The sequence below is a fragment of the Bombyx mandarina genome, chromosome 17 (assembly GCF_030267445.1).
Source record: "Bombyx mandarina strain Sakado chromosome 17, ASM3026744v2".
Taxonomy (NCBI): Eukaryota; Metazoa; Arthropoda; class Insecta; order Lepidoptera; family Bombycidae; genus Bombyx; species Bombyx mandarina.
Window position 1 is genome coordinate 3,643,155 of NC_143223.1, and position 17,380 is coordinate 3,660,534.

A 17,380-nucleotide genomic window follows, 5' to 3' on the forward strand; every position below is an offset into this window, starting at 1 on the left:
GATACGCGTGATAAATGAGCCGCATCGTTGAAGGTTTAATAGACTAAAATAGGATACATAATTTCATTGTAATGGATAGCTACCGATTTATTTTGTGTATAAACCGTATTACAATGAACAGACAATTCAAATTAGGTTAAATTAAAAATTAATAGTTGTAAAGCATTTCTATGCTCTTAAGATAGGTTAACATAAAATAATAATACAGTTTATACAATATATTAAATGGTTATCAGACAAAAAAACACACCTAGTTGAATATATTGCAGAGAAAATATCAACGTAACATAACATTGGAACTCTAGTTATTTTATGTTCTGTAGGTATCTACTGGCAAAACTAAATGTAGCAAGCCGACAGTATAGGTACCACCATCAGCCGTGTATCATTCCCGATCCTGCGGACCGAATGGTAAACAGTCAACGTCGCCCTAAACACGTCATTTCGGATCCACCCGATCCACTAACGGTGCTTTTAGGTACCACAAGCACCGGTCATCGTTCTCGCCGAACCTGTGGCTTGCGACGAAGGGTTTGGTGGGTAAATTAACCCACAGACACAGCCCACTGAGTTTCTCGCCGGATCTTTTCAGTGGGTCGCGTTTCCGATCCGGTGGTAGATTCTCCAAAGCACTGCTCTTAATAGGGCCAGTGTTAGCAACACTTCCGGTTTGAGCCCCGTGAGTTCACCTACATGTTGGGGTGAAGCTGAAATAGCCTCTCAATGCTATAAGCATAAGGAGGAAAAAAAAGGAAAAAAAACTAACATAACATCCTAAGTGTCACGTCGATTTGATGACACCGTGGCTACGGCTGTGTTTTATCAGTCATTGAGCGGTATAGAACACTCTAGACTGGTAAAAGGTCGATTTCCTTAACAATTACTTTCGAGTATTTCTCTCACCAGTGCACTTTCTCTATTCATGCAGCCACATCGCTTTCACATGTGAACTCGGAGCCGCTAATGAGAATTTTCGTGTAAACTCATCTAATGCCTAACTAATTTATTAATTATCTATTGTTTAGTGTAATAGTTCTTGTGTGTGCTTAAGCAATAAAAGTTGTGTTGAGCGAAGTACACAAAAAATAAAACTGATTTAAAAGTAAAAGTGTTATTAATTTATTTTCTCTGCGCCAAAAGCGAGTTAGTTAGATATACATTCGTATCTAGCGATGCACCGGTGTTCGAATCCCGCAGACGGATACCAATTTTTATAATGAAATACGTACTTAACAAATGTTCACGATTGACTTCCACGGTGAAGGAATAACATCGTGTAATAAAAATAAAGCCCGCAAAATTATAATTTGCGTAATTACTGGTGGTAGGACCGCTTGTGAGTCCGCACGTGTAGGTACCACCACCCTGTCTATTTCTGCCGGGAAGCAGCACTGCGTTTCGGTTTGAAGGTAGCCGCTGTAACTATACTGAGACCTTAGAATTCATATTTCAAGGTTTCTAAGCTATAAAAATAATGCAAAAGTTTTTTTATTTTTCATCCCTCACGCTAAAGCGAGCACTTCATATTTTATTTGCTACATTCAACTAAAAGAACGAACTTTATCGACACCTTACTACCAGTAAAACCGTTTTTGGATACTCAATATTTAGCCCAAATTAAACAGCGTAATGTAGGAATAGCCGATTTGAAGACTGAGGCAGCCGTTGTACTACAGAACTGAAATTTAGAACTCATGTCGCAAGGTGGCGGCATTTACGGTGTCGATGTCTATGGTCTCAGGTGTACCACACATCGGGTGGGCCGGGCGTTCGTTAACCTCATCATCATAATCGGTTGCTCTTGGCAGAGCAGTCGTGGTCATGTGGAATTCTTGCTTATTAAAGCCTTGACAGATGTTTTCCATAGTTAGGTGAAAGACCTTACTGAAATCCCACTTAGCACACACTCGTGTGCGCCGGGCCTCGGTTCCCAAACTATGTAAAACATCGTTAACCTATTTGAGCAAAAAAAGTTTAGGCTATATTGTCGAATGACGTCGTTAACATCGCAGACTCGGTTCTCATAAATATGTACTAAATACTAAAAGGAAAACAAGACAAGGAATTAAAGCATGCCCTCTATAAATACTGATGATGTCTAATATACCGCACCTTTAGAATTGTAGAGACCAAACCAAAAAAGGTTTTGAAAAACATCGAATAAAATTTTGAAACCAAAATGACGTAGAGGAAGGGAACGGAGTGAAAGAGACCGATAGATAAGTTTGTCCCTTTATAAGCTACGTTAGCTTTATTTCTAGGCAGCGGCTTGGCTCTGCCCCTGGGCAAGGGCGGATCCAGGGGGGGGGTCATGGGGGTCATGACCCCCCCCTGAGCTGGTCCCAGGACCTAGGTGGATCACATATTGAACATAATGATTTAAGGACACAATACTTAGTCTGGCCATAAATTCTGTTACAATTAAAAATAAACAAAATACAGTCAAAATCTGTTATAACGACATCGAAGGGACTGCTCAAATTCAGTCGTAAAAACCGATAGTCGTAACAACCGATGATGTTCAATGTGTATCGTGCAAGTACAAACAAATCGATAGGGAATTATTGGAAAAATATATTTATTTAATACGCGATTTTTCTTCGATATTAATTTGTTTTAATTTTCTTTGCGACATTTTGAAAGTTTCACGAATAACTCCACAAAGTTTTGGTGCGTCTTGTGTATAGATAAGTAACAGAGATATGAAGAAGCGGGCTTTGACTACCGCATGCACGTGTTTTGTTTCTAAGAATTAGAAAAGACCCTACACTAAACTAAATCCTATTGTTTTCTTTCCTGATTTTAAAAGCCATTGAAGACAAATGTGGATACCTATTCAAATTGTTTACAATACAGCTTAGCCGGTCGTTCTAACAGATCTAATTCTCCGAAATATTAGTTAAATGTGGTCGTTTTATGAGGTATGTCGTTATTACCAATGTCGTAGAAAGCAATATTTTTAATAAGGCGGTCATAAGGCATTCAGCCGGGACCTTTGTTCTTGGTTATTATAACCGGCATGTTGTATTAAGCGATGTCGCAGTAAACGGTTTTGACTGTATTACATTTGAATTTGGAATCTGTCATTTTTATTTGATTGCTCATTGAGTTTTCTCATTTTGGCGCCAATACATTGTACAATATTTTGAGATATTAAAATGGAGTGGGGTGATAAAGAAAACCGAATCGCTGTGATTGCATTACGCAAAGTAGGTATGGAGCCAAATGCAATTTTTAAAAATCTCCATACGCTTGGTATTAGTAAAATGTTTGTGTACCGGGCTATTAATAGGTGCAATGAGACCTCCTCTGTTTGTGACCGAAAAATATCTAGCCGTCCACGTAGTGTTCGTACGAAAAAGGTGGTCAAAGCAGTAAGGGAAAGAATTCGAAGAAATCCTGTCCGAAAGCAAAAGATTTTATCTCGGGAGATGAAGACAGCACCGAGAACCATGTCGCGTATTTTAAAAGATGACTTAGGACTTGCAGCCTATAAGAGACTTACTGGTCATTTCTTAACTGATAATTTAAAAGAGAATGGGGGGTAAAATCGAAACAACTAGCAAAGGGAGGTCATAGAAAAATGTTGTTTACGGATGAGATTTTTTTTAAAATTGAGCAACACTTTAACAAACAAAATGACCGTATTTATGCTCAAAGCTCTAAGTCGCCAATAAGTTCCCAATTAGTCGACAGAGTGCAACGTGGGCACTATCCGACTTCAGTGATGTTTTGGTGGGGTATTAGCCATGAAGGAGTGACTGAGCCATACTTTTGTGAAAAAGGTATCAAAACATCGGCACAAGTGTATCAAGATACGATTCTTGAGAAGGTAGTGAAGCCCCTTAACAACACCATGTTCAATAATCAAGAATGGTCCTTCCAGCAAGACTCGGCGCCAGGTCATAAAGCTCGGTTTACGCAGCTTGGTTGGAAACGAACGTTTCGGACTTCATCAGAGCTGAAGACTGACCGTCGTCTAGTCCCGATCTTAATCCGCTGGATTATGATTTATGGTTAGTTTTAGAGAGTACGGCTTGCTCTAAACGCCATGATAATTTGGAGTCCCTAAAACGATTAGCAGTGAAAAATTTTCCCATGGAAAGAGTGCGTGCTTCTATTGAGAACTGGCTTCAACGTTTAAAGGACTGTATTGCAGCCAATGGAGACCACTTCGAATAAGCTTTTTATACTTTAAATTGTTTTATATTTATGTATTAAACTAACACACTGTAAAAGTAATAAATGTTATTTGCAATAGAATTTTTTTTTTCCTTTATTTCAGTATTTATGGCAAGACTAGGTATATTGTTGCTCCTTAATTAATTTAATATAATATAATAACTTTGTATGATGGCAAATGTTTGGGAACGAACGTATCAAAAATTTGAATTTTACCGCGCCACACTCGCGCGCGCTTGTCGACTACGTAACGTCTAGCTAGGCCTAACCTCAAATTGAATCCTAACCTCAATCGGAATCGGAACGACTAAACTTCAACATATCATAACATAGTTCTAAGTTAAAAAACTAAAATTTCTTTATACCTTTAATGTGCTTATAATAAAATACCTACTTTTTACTTGTATCTATTGTTATCAAAATTAAATTATAAGTTCTTGACTTGACCATGACTATGTGACCCCCTCCTGGCACCAAAGCTGGATCCGCCCTTGCCCCTGGGATTGCTGAAGTCCATGGGCGACGGTAAACACTCACCCAGGTGGGGCGTATGCTCGTCTGCCTACAAGGGCAATAAAAAAAAAAAGTTCTAGGTCAATTTTTGAATTAACGTCGAAAGCCAAAATTTTTGAAATTGGTCTCTTTAATTCTAAATATGCGATATATATTCGCGACAGAATTATCACGATATCTCATGATGCCGATGATGATGTAATTGAATACGTCACATTCGATAATAAGTAACGAACTTCGGGCGGCGCGGCGGCCTCTCCTGACTCCGTCCAAGGTCAGCGCGACTGCTCGTGAATTTCGAACGTAGTAAATTACGTTACGAAACCTTACTATTTGTTTTCGAATCGTTCGCGCGACGTGGCAGAATTATTTCAACCGTAACAATCTATCTTTGAGCCCATAATTGGGTACTGTGGACATAGGCCTCCTCAAGCCTCGCCACAACGACCAAAAATACGCTGCTTGCGTCCAGCGGATCCTCGCGAACCTCAATAAGTCGCCGGTCTACCTTATGAGAGCCCCTACCCACGCTACGTCTTCCGGTACGCTACTCGAGAACTTTTCGACTCCAGCGGCCTTTTTTTTTGGAACGAAGTTCCTTATTATTGTTTAGACGGGTGGATGAGCTCACGGCCCACCTGGTGTTAAATGGTTATTGGAGCCCATGGATATCTATAACGTAAAATGCGCCACGCACCTTGAGACATGAGTTGTAAGATCTCGCTTTTAGCAGTACAATAACTACGGCTGCCCCGCCCTTCAAACCGAAACGCAATACTGCTTCACGGCAGAAATAGGCAGGGTGGTGGTGCCTACCCGCGCGGACTCACAGTGGTCCTACCATCAGTAATTATGCAAATTATAATTTTGTCGGTTTGATTTTAATGACACGATGTTATTCCTTCATCGTGAAAGTCAATCGTGAACAAATGTTCAAGTACGTATTTCATTGGAAAAATTGGTATGAGTCGGCGGGATTCGAACACCGGTGCGTCGCTACATACGAATGCACCGGACGCTTTATCCTTTAGGCCACGACGACTAACAATTCTGTGAACAATGTGCCATGCCCAGTGTCACTTCAACATCGCAATCCTTTGGACTATGTCGTTTAACATAACAAGTTGAGGGTTTGCTGTGCGTTCTCCTCTGGAAACCTCATCAGAGTGGTCAATAAAACACTGAGTATAATTACATGTTTATTCGCGTCAGCGACCGCGGTGGATCGCTGCACTTTAACCACAGATTATATACTCTTTAACCACTAACTGACTAACGTATGCTGCTCATTACTTGCACAATAACTGCATAGTAAGCTAAGCGGAGCGGGGTATCATTCCCCTACAATAACAATCTAGTGGCTCCGATCACCAATTTGGTAAGAATAACTAATGTGTGAATTGTTCTTGGTATTTTTGCACTTCGTGTCTTTAAAACTACTTCCACATTAAATAAATTAAGAAATTACACCGTTTACCTATACCATACTTTACTCACACATATTAGGCACAATTGTTTTTTTGAATTATTTAATTTACAGATACTGCATGTGTACGATATATATCAATGAATAAGCAAATATTTTGCCTTTGGGTTTTTTCGATGTACATAACGTAATGTTTGAAAGTAATCTTCTTGATTATAGGAACTCACTCAATTACGTATCAACTTATCACCGCTCCTTCGTATTATCGCGAATTTTATATTTAAAAATGACGTGCTACGGAAAAATTCCTTATCAAATTGCTTTATTTATTACGTTAATTTAATTATATTGATTGCACGCTTCTTATTACTGTACAACGCAGTTAATATTCAGAAATTAAATGCTCTCAATAACACTGATTCTATGAATAGCTTAAGGAAAATAAATTTGTTTGTTCCTTTTAACGGGTATTTCATGTGAAAAATTAAAGTTAAAATGAGGATATTCCGACTATAAATGCTGTCCTTGTTTAGGTAGCCTTTTTTTTCAAACTAGCGTTATAAAATACAGACATGTTTATTTTTGTACAGGCATAAAAGATTATATTTCAAAGGTTACGTTTGTTTTAAAAGCAAACAAGTACAGATGTTATCTGTGTTCCTAAATTGTCAAATGTCAACGAGTAACATTAACCACTGACATTAACGAGCGGCCTAGTCCATAGATAATACACCTATAAATAATACACCTTTAAGGCCTAGTCGTCCCTGACCACGAAAACTGAGAATTGAGAAAAAAGTGGCTTCCTTTTTATTATTTTTTTTTGTTACCCAAGCAGGTTTGACCGCGCAGAGTCCGCTCTCCACGTTGCTACTCTAACATTACCGAAACAAATATGAAGAAAACAAAACGGGTGAGAATCTGAGATAATGCATAAAAGATACATTAAATCAATAAAGGAAACATTACACACACTACCATGTATTTGACACATCCATAGACAGCTGGACAGGCTGTTAAAACTTTAAATTATCATCGGAGCCCATAGACATTAACGACATGAATTCCGTCACAACCCTAGAAACATAAGGTCGAATTTTCAATTGAATTGAAATAGGATGGCGATACTCGTGCGAGCTCACAAAACTCCCAACCGTCAGTAAAAAAAATATGTGTTAAATAAAGCACTGACAAACAAACATTGAGGACATGAATCCATATTTGTATCCGTTATATTTAGAGACAATTTAAAATTCTCGGAATCGTCGATCGTAGAACAATAGTAGTAGCGATTATGAGACGTCGGCATCCGTTACTCGACGACTCGTAACGTTTTAAATTCAAATCCACGAACGGAACTGAGGCCAAGGACCGCGCTATCGGAAGTTTAGTTTTTTTTCTTTTCCACGTCCTTACGGATCCACTCACGTCCTTACGGATCCATCAGATCCAATAACCTGCATTAGACGCCTTCAGCTCTAATACTAGGAGCAGGCTTAGGGACCCCGGTAACCGTACTTGTCGAACTCGACAAAGAGGTCGACGTGCAACCTAACCCATGCATCAGCCCGCTGAGTTTCTCGCCGGATCTTCTCAGCGGGTCGCGATTCCGATCCGGTAGTAGATTCATTCGCGAAGCAATTGCTCTTGAGTTGTTAGGTCTCCTTCGGAGGCGCTCGGGCAGTTGTTAGCAAATCCCACCCCTCCTGGCTGAGCCTTTGCTCGCCCACCTGTCCTGGTGAAACTGGAAAGGCCTTCGGGCCACCAGTAATTTTTCAATCATAAAAAAAAAGTTTTTTTTTCAACAATCTGATATACTATTGTTAAGCCAGTGTGAATAACGCCATCTGTAGTCAAGTAGCAAAAACGGTGCAACGAAACAACTCGAACATCTCTTGAATGTTCTGGAAACATTTATCGAAAGTTCTAGAAAATTTCCTCGGTATTCCAGATCTATCGCACGGATCACCTCCACAAAAACACCAGTAAATAAAAAAAGGACTTGTTACAGTGAAGTCTGCTTTAATTTTCGTAGAAATTAAAGTGAGTTTTAATTTTTATTTCGGTGAAGAGTTCTTATTTTACCTGAGTCCCAGCTAGGACCATAGACACAGAGATATTAGATGAAATAATTTATATTTATATATTGTAATGTAGTAAATGTATTTTTTAAGTTTTTCGTGTTCTTTCCAGAAAAGCATTGCTCCCTGTCTAGGTGGAGCAGTAACCTATATCGTTAGGAACAAAACGAAGACAAGGATCAAAATTTACAGACGATGAGATCATGAGAATTAGGAATTCCCATTAGTTACGTTTCATGGGACGCGTCTTCAAGGCTAAGCCGAAGTCGAGAAACTTCTTCGAGAAATCTTCACAATTATTAAAGTTATTAATAAATGTAGTTTAAAAACTAAAAACTAACCTCCTTTTAGCAAAGCGTACTAATAATTAATTTCATCTTTTTTTTTATGACGTTCACTTCGGTCAGGATAACTATATCTAAATGATAAAGCTATATGCATTGTCATCGATACTTGATGTGCGTGCAGATTTTAAAATTAATCGGACATTTTTAAATATTTTTTATTGCTAGATGGGTGGACGAGATCTCGGCCCACCTGATGTTAAGTGGTTACTGGAGTCCATAGACATCTACAACGTAAATGCCGTCACCCACCTTGAGATATGAGTTCTAAGGTCTCAGTATAGTACAACGGCTGCCTCGTCCTTCAAACCTTACTTACCGTCGAGAACATTAAAAAACTCGCACTAAACACACTGTTTCTTTATTTTTATTTTTTATTGCCCATATATGTGGACGAGCTCACAGCCCACCTGGTGTTAAATGGTTACTGGAACCCATAGACATCTACAACGTAAATGCGCCACACACCTTGAGATATAAGTTCTCAGTATAGTTACAACGGCTGCCCCACCGAAACGCATTACTGCTTCACGGCAGAAATAGGTGGGGTGTTGGTACCTACCCGTGCGGCCTCACAAGAGGTCCTACCCCCAGTAATTACGCAAATTATAATTTTGCGGGATTGATTTTTATTACACGTGTTATTCCTTCACCGTGGAAGTCAATCGTGAACAATTGTCAAGTACGTATTTATTAGAAAAATTGGTACCCGCCTGCGGGATTCGAACACCGGTGCATCGCTACATACGAATGCACCGGACGTCTTATCCTTTAGGCCACGACGACTTCTAACGCTGGTACCGCTCTCTGCTCGCGGCTATGGTATATTTGGTATATTTGTTAACTTCTGAGACTATTGTACAATTATACGATAGGGTACCATTATATCATTGTACCATTAGACGATCTTTATTTTAAACATTTGATATTCAGGGTCGTAAGAGTTGTGATACCCTCCACAAATAAGGAAGTGTTATGTAGTTGATATGCAGTGTGTTTCTAGAGATCTTTTTTGCCATGTACCATCCGGCTTTGGAATAAGCTTTCCTTCTCGATGCTTCCTGAGCGCTACATGTCCTTCTTCAAACGAGGCTTGCGGAAAGTACTCAGTGGTAGGCAGCGACTACGTTGTGCCCTTAGTTTTGTTGAAGTCTATTAGCGATGGTAACCACTCATTATCCGGTTGGCCGAATGCTCATCTGCGTACAAGAGCGGTTGAAAAACTGTTTGTAAGGGAGCATAAACATTGGAGTAGATGATTACAGGACCGATTTTTTTTTCCGAACGTAGATGTCAACGTTCGGTGCGTCGAGCCGCTGGGGTCACTCAATTGGCGAAATGTGCTATAATACTCGTAATAAAAAATAATGTACCAAATTACTATCAACAAACTACTAATATATCTCACTACTATCAAACTACTATAAATAAAAAATAAAAATAAAAAACTTTTATTTCTTGCTTTTCATACAAAAAATTACACTATTAATATGCATGCAAAATCATTCACATTTTAAATTTATTATCCAACTAGCAACCCGCCCTCGCTTCGCTTCGGAAATATTAAAACAAACATGAAACCAAAAAAAAATTTAAAAAAAAATTTAAAAAAAAATAAAAAAAGTAGCCTATGTTCATCAGGGACAATGTCGGCTTCTAATGGAAAAAGAATTTTTCAAATCGGTCCAGTAGTTTCGGAGCCTATTCGAAACAAACAAACAAACAAATCTTTCCTCTTTATAATATTAGTATAGATAATAAAACAACGTCAAATATCGTTGAGATTTGTGTTAAATACCCGAGCGGAGCCGGAGCGGGCCGCTTGTAGTATATATTTTTTGGAGATAAAAATGTAATTTAACTTGTATGTTTGGTCTTATTTTACTAAACTTTATAATTAAGTTTTTATTTTAAATTAAGAGAAGAAGGCTTAAAGAGCCTTTTGTATATGGGGAATCAATAATAACAACGGTAGATATGCGTAGTAGAAATATGTTTAATTTTGATTTAGCGAATGAAATAGAACAAAGGAATAACTTTATGTGTACTAAAGCAGATCGCGTTTGCTCTCAAACTAGTCGCCTAAGCCGTTAAAAGTCGTTAACAATGTCAATGCACTATTAACAGTTGCTACTTAACATGTGTTATCGCGATCACGTTACTGAGAGCTGTTTTCGGGGAAAATGCCTATCGGTTTGAAGGGTAGGGCAGCCGTTGTAACTATACTTGAGACCTTAGAACTTATATCTCAAGACGGGTGGCCCATTTACGTTGTAGATGCCTATGGGCTCCAGTAACCACTTAACACCAGGTGGGCTGTGAGCTCGTCCACCCTTCTAAGCAATAAAAAAAAGATGTATTATTTAGTAATGATAAAAAGAGAAATATGATTTTTTTCGGGTTCTGTGCAAAGTATTCATATTATGTGTTTTCTTTGAGACCTTATTTAGTGACAGGTATTACAGTATGTAATAGTTTTGGTATAATACCTAGTCTATACCCCGATCTGCTCAAACAATAGTTTCTATTGCCCCATGATCCGGATTAAGTAATAATCTTCTTTTTCTTCTTGTACTTATCCAATATTACGAGAAGTAGGCGCAGAATGTCCTCTTTTTCCATTCAAACCTACCCTACGTCATCTCTGCACTCACACTCTTGCATATCATCTTTCACAAAATTCATGTTAATCTGTTTAAGACTCTTCTTCTTGCTTTTATCCCATATTAGGTGAGATGGTGCAACATATCCTTTTAGTATATTGGGCAGGAATTTGGCATGAGTTTTACGACCAACCGCCTGACGTCAAACCTCCATAAGTTATATCTCCACATATTCATATCAACGTGCCATACGAAGGGATATTTCTAACTCTTTTTTTGGTATTTTTTTTACTTCACCTAATTTTGGTTCTATGATTTACAATTTATTGAATAAATATCACATTTTATCCGTTTTTTTTGTGATATCCTAAGTTTTTTTTAGTTAATGCAGTAATTATGTTAGTAGAAATTTTAATATTCCAATTTAAGAATATTTTCACATACATATTCCACGTAGGGCTACCCTACTCACTCATATTCTATATCTATGGTATAACATCTCCAACCCTTTATTTTCCTTAACGCGTGAAGGAACTTACGGCCCTGGCATCTGACATCTGGTGTTAAGAGGCTACTACCTTACAATCTTAATGCTGCCATCCAACATAAAATTTTAGATCTAAGCTTTAAAACGACCTACTAACACCACAAATACGAATGTGAGCTATTGTTTGTCCTCTGTATAACCTAAGATGTGTTCACAAAGGTTCGCAATCTACTTTAAACTTATGTCTGTCTACGTGTCTACTAAGCGTTCGCTCATCTGCCGTCTTAAGTTAATTAAATTTAGAATTATGTGACACACGAATATTAGACGTTGCTTCGTGTAATAAACATTACTAGGAGGTCACTCCTGGTAGTCGAAATTCGACTATAGCTAATTGAAATTATAAGTTTCAACATTATTATGGGTCTATTGTCTAAGACAGTTATACTTCTATAATCACAGATTTCGGCAAGATTACACTATAAACGAATAATATTAAAGACAAACAATACTCCTATTAATCTATTCTCAATTTGATCACAGACTTTAAGTTAAGCAATAACAAAAATTTGATAATAAACAAATATTATCCATGCATGTGTGTGTCAAATACACGGTAGTGTTTTTAAAAAAAGTGATTTAATGTATTTTTAAGCATAATTTAAAAAAATATTAACATTCTGCACTCCTTCTCTATATTCTTTATAAGTTTGGGAAATTTCAAATTCCTCCGTCCGTGCAATTTTCCTAAAAATGGCTACAAAGTTTTTGCTTTTCGTAAAAATATATAGATTATAGGTAGATGGTAGGCAAATTGAATAGTGAACCTCGAGACAAGGCCAAGGCGAGTCGGGCTCGGTGTATAATCTATAGATACCGTCGGGCTGCACGCATGCGCCAAGTTCATTGCACGACGTCTTTGCCAATAATTCAGTGCTACCATACGAATGTAATTTCAATACTCACCTATGTACAGTGTGAGATTGTGATTTGAATGGGAAGTCGACGTTTTGGCGGGAAAGCATGGAGCGAATTCATGTGTTTTTTTTTTGTTGTTGTTAATTTTGTGTTTGTTAAAAATATATGTCTTGTGCTGTTTATGGTCGTAACTATTTAATACCAGATAGAACAGCTATACTTAACTTCACTAATATAATAAATTTAGAGGAGGCTTTATCTATGTGATAGGGTTTATTGTCAGCCGACATAGATAGGTACCCGCTACCCTGCTTATTTCTGCAGCGAAGCATTCCGGCTTGAAATATTTTCTTCCCTACCTATTCATTGGTAGACTAATGGGCTATTCCAGCTACGTTCGGATGGGTAGGTGAGCTCACGAGTTAAACCTTCGGAAATTTGCTAACACTAGTTCTAGCAAGAGCATTGCTTTGCAGAATCTAGCACCGGATCGAAATCACGGCCCACTGAGAAGATCCAGCGATAAACTTAGTGGACTGTGCCTAGAGTTAGTTCACTCGTCGAACTCTTCGTTGTAATCGACCAGTTCATTCGATGAGGGAGGTAGGGGACCACGTCTTTTGACTCCGATTAACACTTAAAACAAAAGAGCCCTGACCGCATTCACCCATCAAAGCAAAAAGAAAGGAAAGCAATGTAGAACGCATGCGCGTATCCTCTGCTAATGCTCAATTTCATTTTGAAGCTCTGTGATTCAAAAGACTGCACTGCACAATCACATGGATCGAACCAACTCAGTACTTTATCGATAGCTTGTTACTTTTTTCCCCTTATAGGCAGACAAGCATAAGGTCCACCTGATGGTGAGTGGTTACCGTCGCCTAGGCACTTCAACAATGCCAGAGGCAGAGCCAAACCGCTGCCTACCGTTAAGTTTAATTTTTTATTGCTTAGATGGGTGGACGAGCCCACAGACCACCTGGTGTTCAGTGGTTACTGGAGCCCATAGACATCTATCTACAACGTAAATGCGCCACCCACCTTGTGTTATAAGTTCTAAGGTCTCAGCATAGTTAGAACGGCTGTCCCGCCCTTCAAACCGAAACGCATTACTGCTTCTCGGCAGAAATAGGCAGGGCGGCGGTACCTACCCGCGCGGACTCACAAGAGGTCCTACCACCAGTAAAACTCCAGTAGTACTCTCTACAAGGCTCGTTTGAAGAAGGAATTTAATATTTGCCGTAATTAATGCCATAATCAATGCGCGACCAAATTGTTAAATCGTTTCTCATTAAACTTTGTGTCACCCTTGCGTCACCAGAATTTATTTATGAACTTCCTGTTGTGATAATTGAATTATTGTCACGTATCCAGTAGCACAGACAGAACGAGCTTTGTCATATATACGGTTTCCTGTTTTCGCATAAAAACAGTGAGATGTCAATATTTTACATTGGAATAAAACAATAGGTTAATTTCAAAGGAATTTATTTTTATTTAGAAATCGTAATTTATTTTAAATAATTATGGGTGAGTATATGTAAGTATGTATATGTTTATTTGCATTGAATGATGAAAATTATTATTTACTGAATTTAGCGTTTACCTACTCTAGTGTTAGAGCTGAAGGCGTCTAATGCAAAGGTTATTTATTGGACCTGATGGATCCGTAAGGACGGGTCTACGGCGTCGATGGTAACTGATTCCTGCGTGATCATGATCCGGGGAGTTCACAGAGCTACTAGAGCTTGTAAGTAATAATATCGCCCAAGAAACTCTGATTTATTAAAATATCTTTAAAAAGAAGAAGTTTTCAATAATTGGTTTCTTAAAAAATATTCTATTTGAACCGATTCTGACGATCTATACTAATATTATAAAGAGGAAAGATTTGTTTGTTTGTTTGTTTCGAATAGGCTCCGAAACTACTGGACCGATTCGAAAAATTATTTTTCCATTAGAAGCCGACATTGTCCCTGATGAACATAGGCTACTTTTTTAAATTTTTTTTTATATATTTTTTTTGGTTTCATGTGTGTTTTAATGTTTCCGAAACGAAGCGAGGGCGGGTCGCTAGTTCTTTTATATATTTGAAAGCTGATAATTCTGTTGTGGTTCCATTTAAATTTTATCAAGATCTGTACTGTTGTTTTTAATTGTCCTTAATAATGCATATTTAATTGACCTCGGCTACATCGTTACAAATACTAATATATTTACTATTCTTTTCAGAAATAAGCGTGACCAGAAAGCGCGCCTTTCACATTTTGTTGAACCCTTCGCTTACCTACCAACTTGAGAGTAAAAATAAATTTGCTAAAAGCGATATCCGTACAACATAGAACTTGCTAATGCTAAGAACTGGACGAAGATATCTGAGAGCGCTGGTAATGCTAGCCCACTGAATTTCTCGTCGGATCTTCTCAGTGGGTCGCGTTTCTGATCTGGTGGTAGATTCTGCGAAGCACTGATCTTGCTTGGGTTCGTGTTAGCAACAAGGTCAGGCTTGAGCTACGTGAGCTCACCTACTAGTTAAGGTTACGCTGATATGGTCTCTCTAGACCATCAGCTTAGGTAGGAATTAAAAAAAAAAAGATAATGCTTGACACAATAATAGGCGCTATCGAAATGTTTTACCAATATTTTTGGTGTGCACGCAACACAATTAGAAATCAACTGACGGGCAGGGTCAATTTTTCAAGAGTGACACGGGGCAAAGGGTCCGTCTGTCAGCTGCCATCCCCTCACGTCACGGTTTTGCTAAAAGGTTAATTAGTATCATTAGTAGCTTTCTACGATATAAATCGAAAAAAATATATACGAATGCTAACCAAATGAATATAGTACATATACCTATAGCTATATTTTTGATTTTTCTAAGCTCGATGACCGTTCGTACTTTCGCTAAACACGAAAGAAAAAAGAACAGAGGATTTAAAATAAATCAAAAAGAATAAAATGGTTCAACACGTTCTCAAATGATGTTCCGTCATACATTCGGCAATTGGTTTTTAAAAGCTAAATGCATCTTTGTACGTTTGTATCAAGTTGAATCTACGAAACCCATTTTCGTAGACTTCAAAAGATACGATTTACCTCGAGTAAATTGCACACGCCTCAAACAACGGTTATAATACAATGATTTTATAAATTCGCTCTAACATCGTGACCTGCATAAACAGGACATTAATAAAGCAAAATTAATTGTTGTTTTATGAAATTTTTATTTCTATAGATCCGTTTCGGTTTTTGCAAGCGATCCCTTCATACCTACTCTGTTTTAAAAATATATAAATTGGCATACATAACCTCAATTCAAGATCGACATGTCAACATTAAAACAAAAACGATTCATATAAAATTTAAGCCATTAAAGTTATTTCAGAGTTGATTTCCGTTCGTGTCAGGTTCGCCTTCGTTGAGCCGAGGCAGTCATCCCCGCAAAAGGTCTGCTTTGACCCATAAAAGGGCAGGGCCTGCGAGAACCTCGCCGCCATTTTCGGACTGCAGTAACGTCGCCAAAGCGTGTCCATATCGAGAGACTATTCCATTACTGAACAACGAATGTCTGCCTAAGCAGCTCTGTACTGCCCATTGAAATAATACAATTCAATTTGACGTATGAATTGAATTATTTCAAATTGAAACAATACAATTCTTAAGTTGTTGTGTTCAATAAAAATTATTAAACTTACAGCATTTTGAATAATGCTCTTTTTTTCCTACCTATGCTGGTAGCCTCGAGGAGTAATACCAGCTTAATTGAGCGAGTGGGTGAGCTCACGGAGCTCAATCTGACCAATTTGCTAACCCTAACAAGACCGGTGCTTCGCAGAATCTACTACCTGATCGGAAACGCGACCTACTGAGAAGATTCGGCGAAATTGAAGAAGGCCATTTGCTTATTTCATATATTTTACAATATCCGACCCCATAAGTATGAAGAAATAAAAACGATACTTATATATGATTTAAAAGCGAATTTGATAAATTTTATTTTAAAAAGAGAACGACATGCATACATTATTAACATTAAAACATTAAACTCATGCATGTTTTGATAGATGCATTGATTAAATTATTTGGCTTGGACTACACGTCACTTCGTCGATGTGCATACGCGGCGAATAAGACGAAGAAATAAAATCGCTTAAACAAATATAAACTTAACCACAAGCTAATTAAAATGTTTAATTGTGTAAATACAATTTGTTTTGTTGATGTCAATGAACTAAGAGAGAGCAGCGCCCACACATGTTATTATATTATCGAACAATATATTTTTATTCAACACAAATTCATTTTGAAAATATTATGTTCTTCTTCTTCTGCGTTTAAGAGAGCTAATTCGACGTAAAGGGTCCGTCTGATTTACGGAAAGAAAATTCTTGGATTTTGCACCACGATAATAGGACTTTCGCACAAAGCCATCATTGTGAATGATTTTTTTAACCAAAAACTCAATAAATACTCAAAACCCAGCCGATTTCTTTTTTTTTTTCTTAAATTTAAATTAACAAGTCTTTGTGGCACTCGTTTTCATTCAATAGAAGATATAAAAATTCGCGGAAAGGACTGAACACAATTTCGGAAAAAGCTAATAAAAAATGTTATGATAATTATTTTTAATTTAAATTAATTAATTATATTATATAAAAATATTAATAAATAAATTAATTAAATACATTTTTAAATTAATAACTAAATTATTATTATTTTGAGGTAAAGGTATAGTTTCTGAAGAATAATATCTACATTGAAATTGATAAAATAAATTTGGAAGAATAACTAACATTTAGTGTATTATTATTGATATTTTCCTGGGA

At 37.5% G+C, this 17,380-nt stretch overlaps 2 long non-coding RNA genes across 3 annotated transcripts; both read left to right on the forward strand.

Moving 5' to 3' along the window:
* Positions 1–5,439: 5,439 nt before the first annotated feature.
* Positions 5,440–8,472, forward strand: LOC149501093 (uncharacterized). Of its 2 annotated transcripts, none has more exons than XR_016324504.1 (3): positions 5,440–6,073; positions 6,957–7,034; positions 8,315–8,472. It is a non-coding gene; the product is annotated as an uncharacterized LOC149501093 (long non-coding RNA). The 2 variants fall into 2 exon arrangements; XR_016324503.1 differs by having other exon boundaries at positions 6,960–7,034.
* A 4,166-nt stretch (positions 8,473–12,638) lies between these two features.
* Positions 12,639–17,129, forward strand: LOC149501094 (uncharacterized). The gene is made up of 3 exons (XR_016324437.1): positions 12,639–12,959; positions 13,031–14,304; positions 14,787–17,129. It is a non-coding gene; the product is annotated as an uncharacterized LOC149501094 (long non-coding RNA).
* Positions 17,130–17,380: the final 251 nt, after the last annotated feature.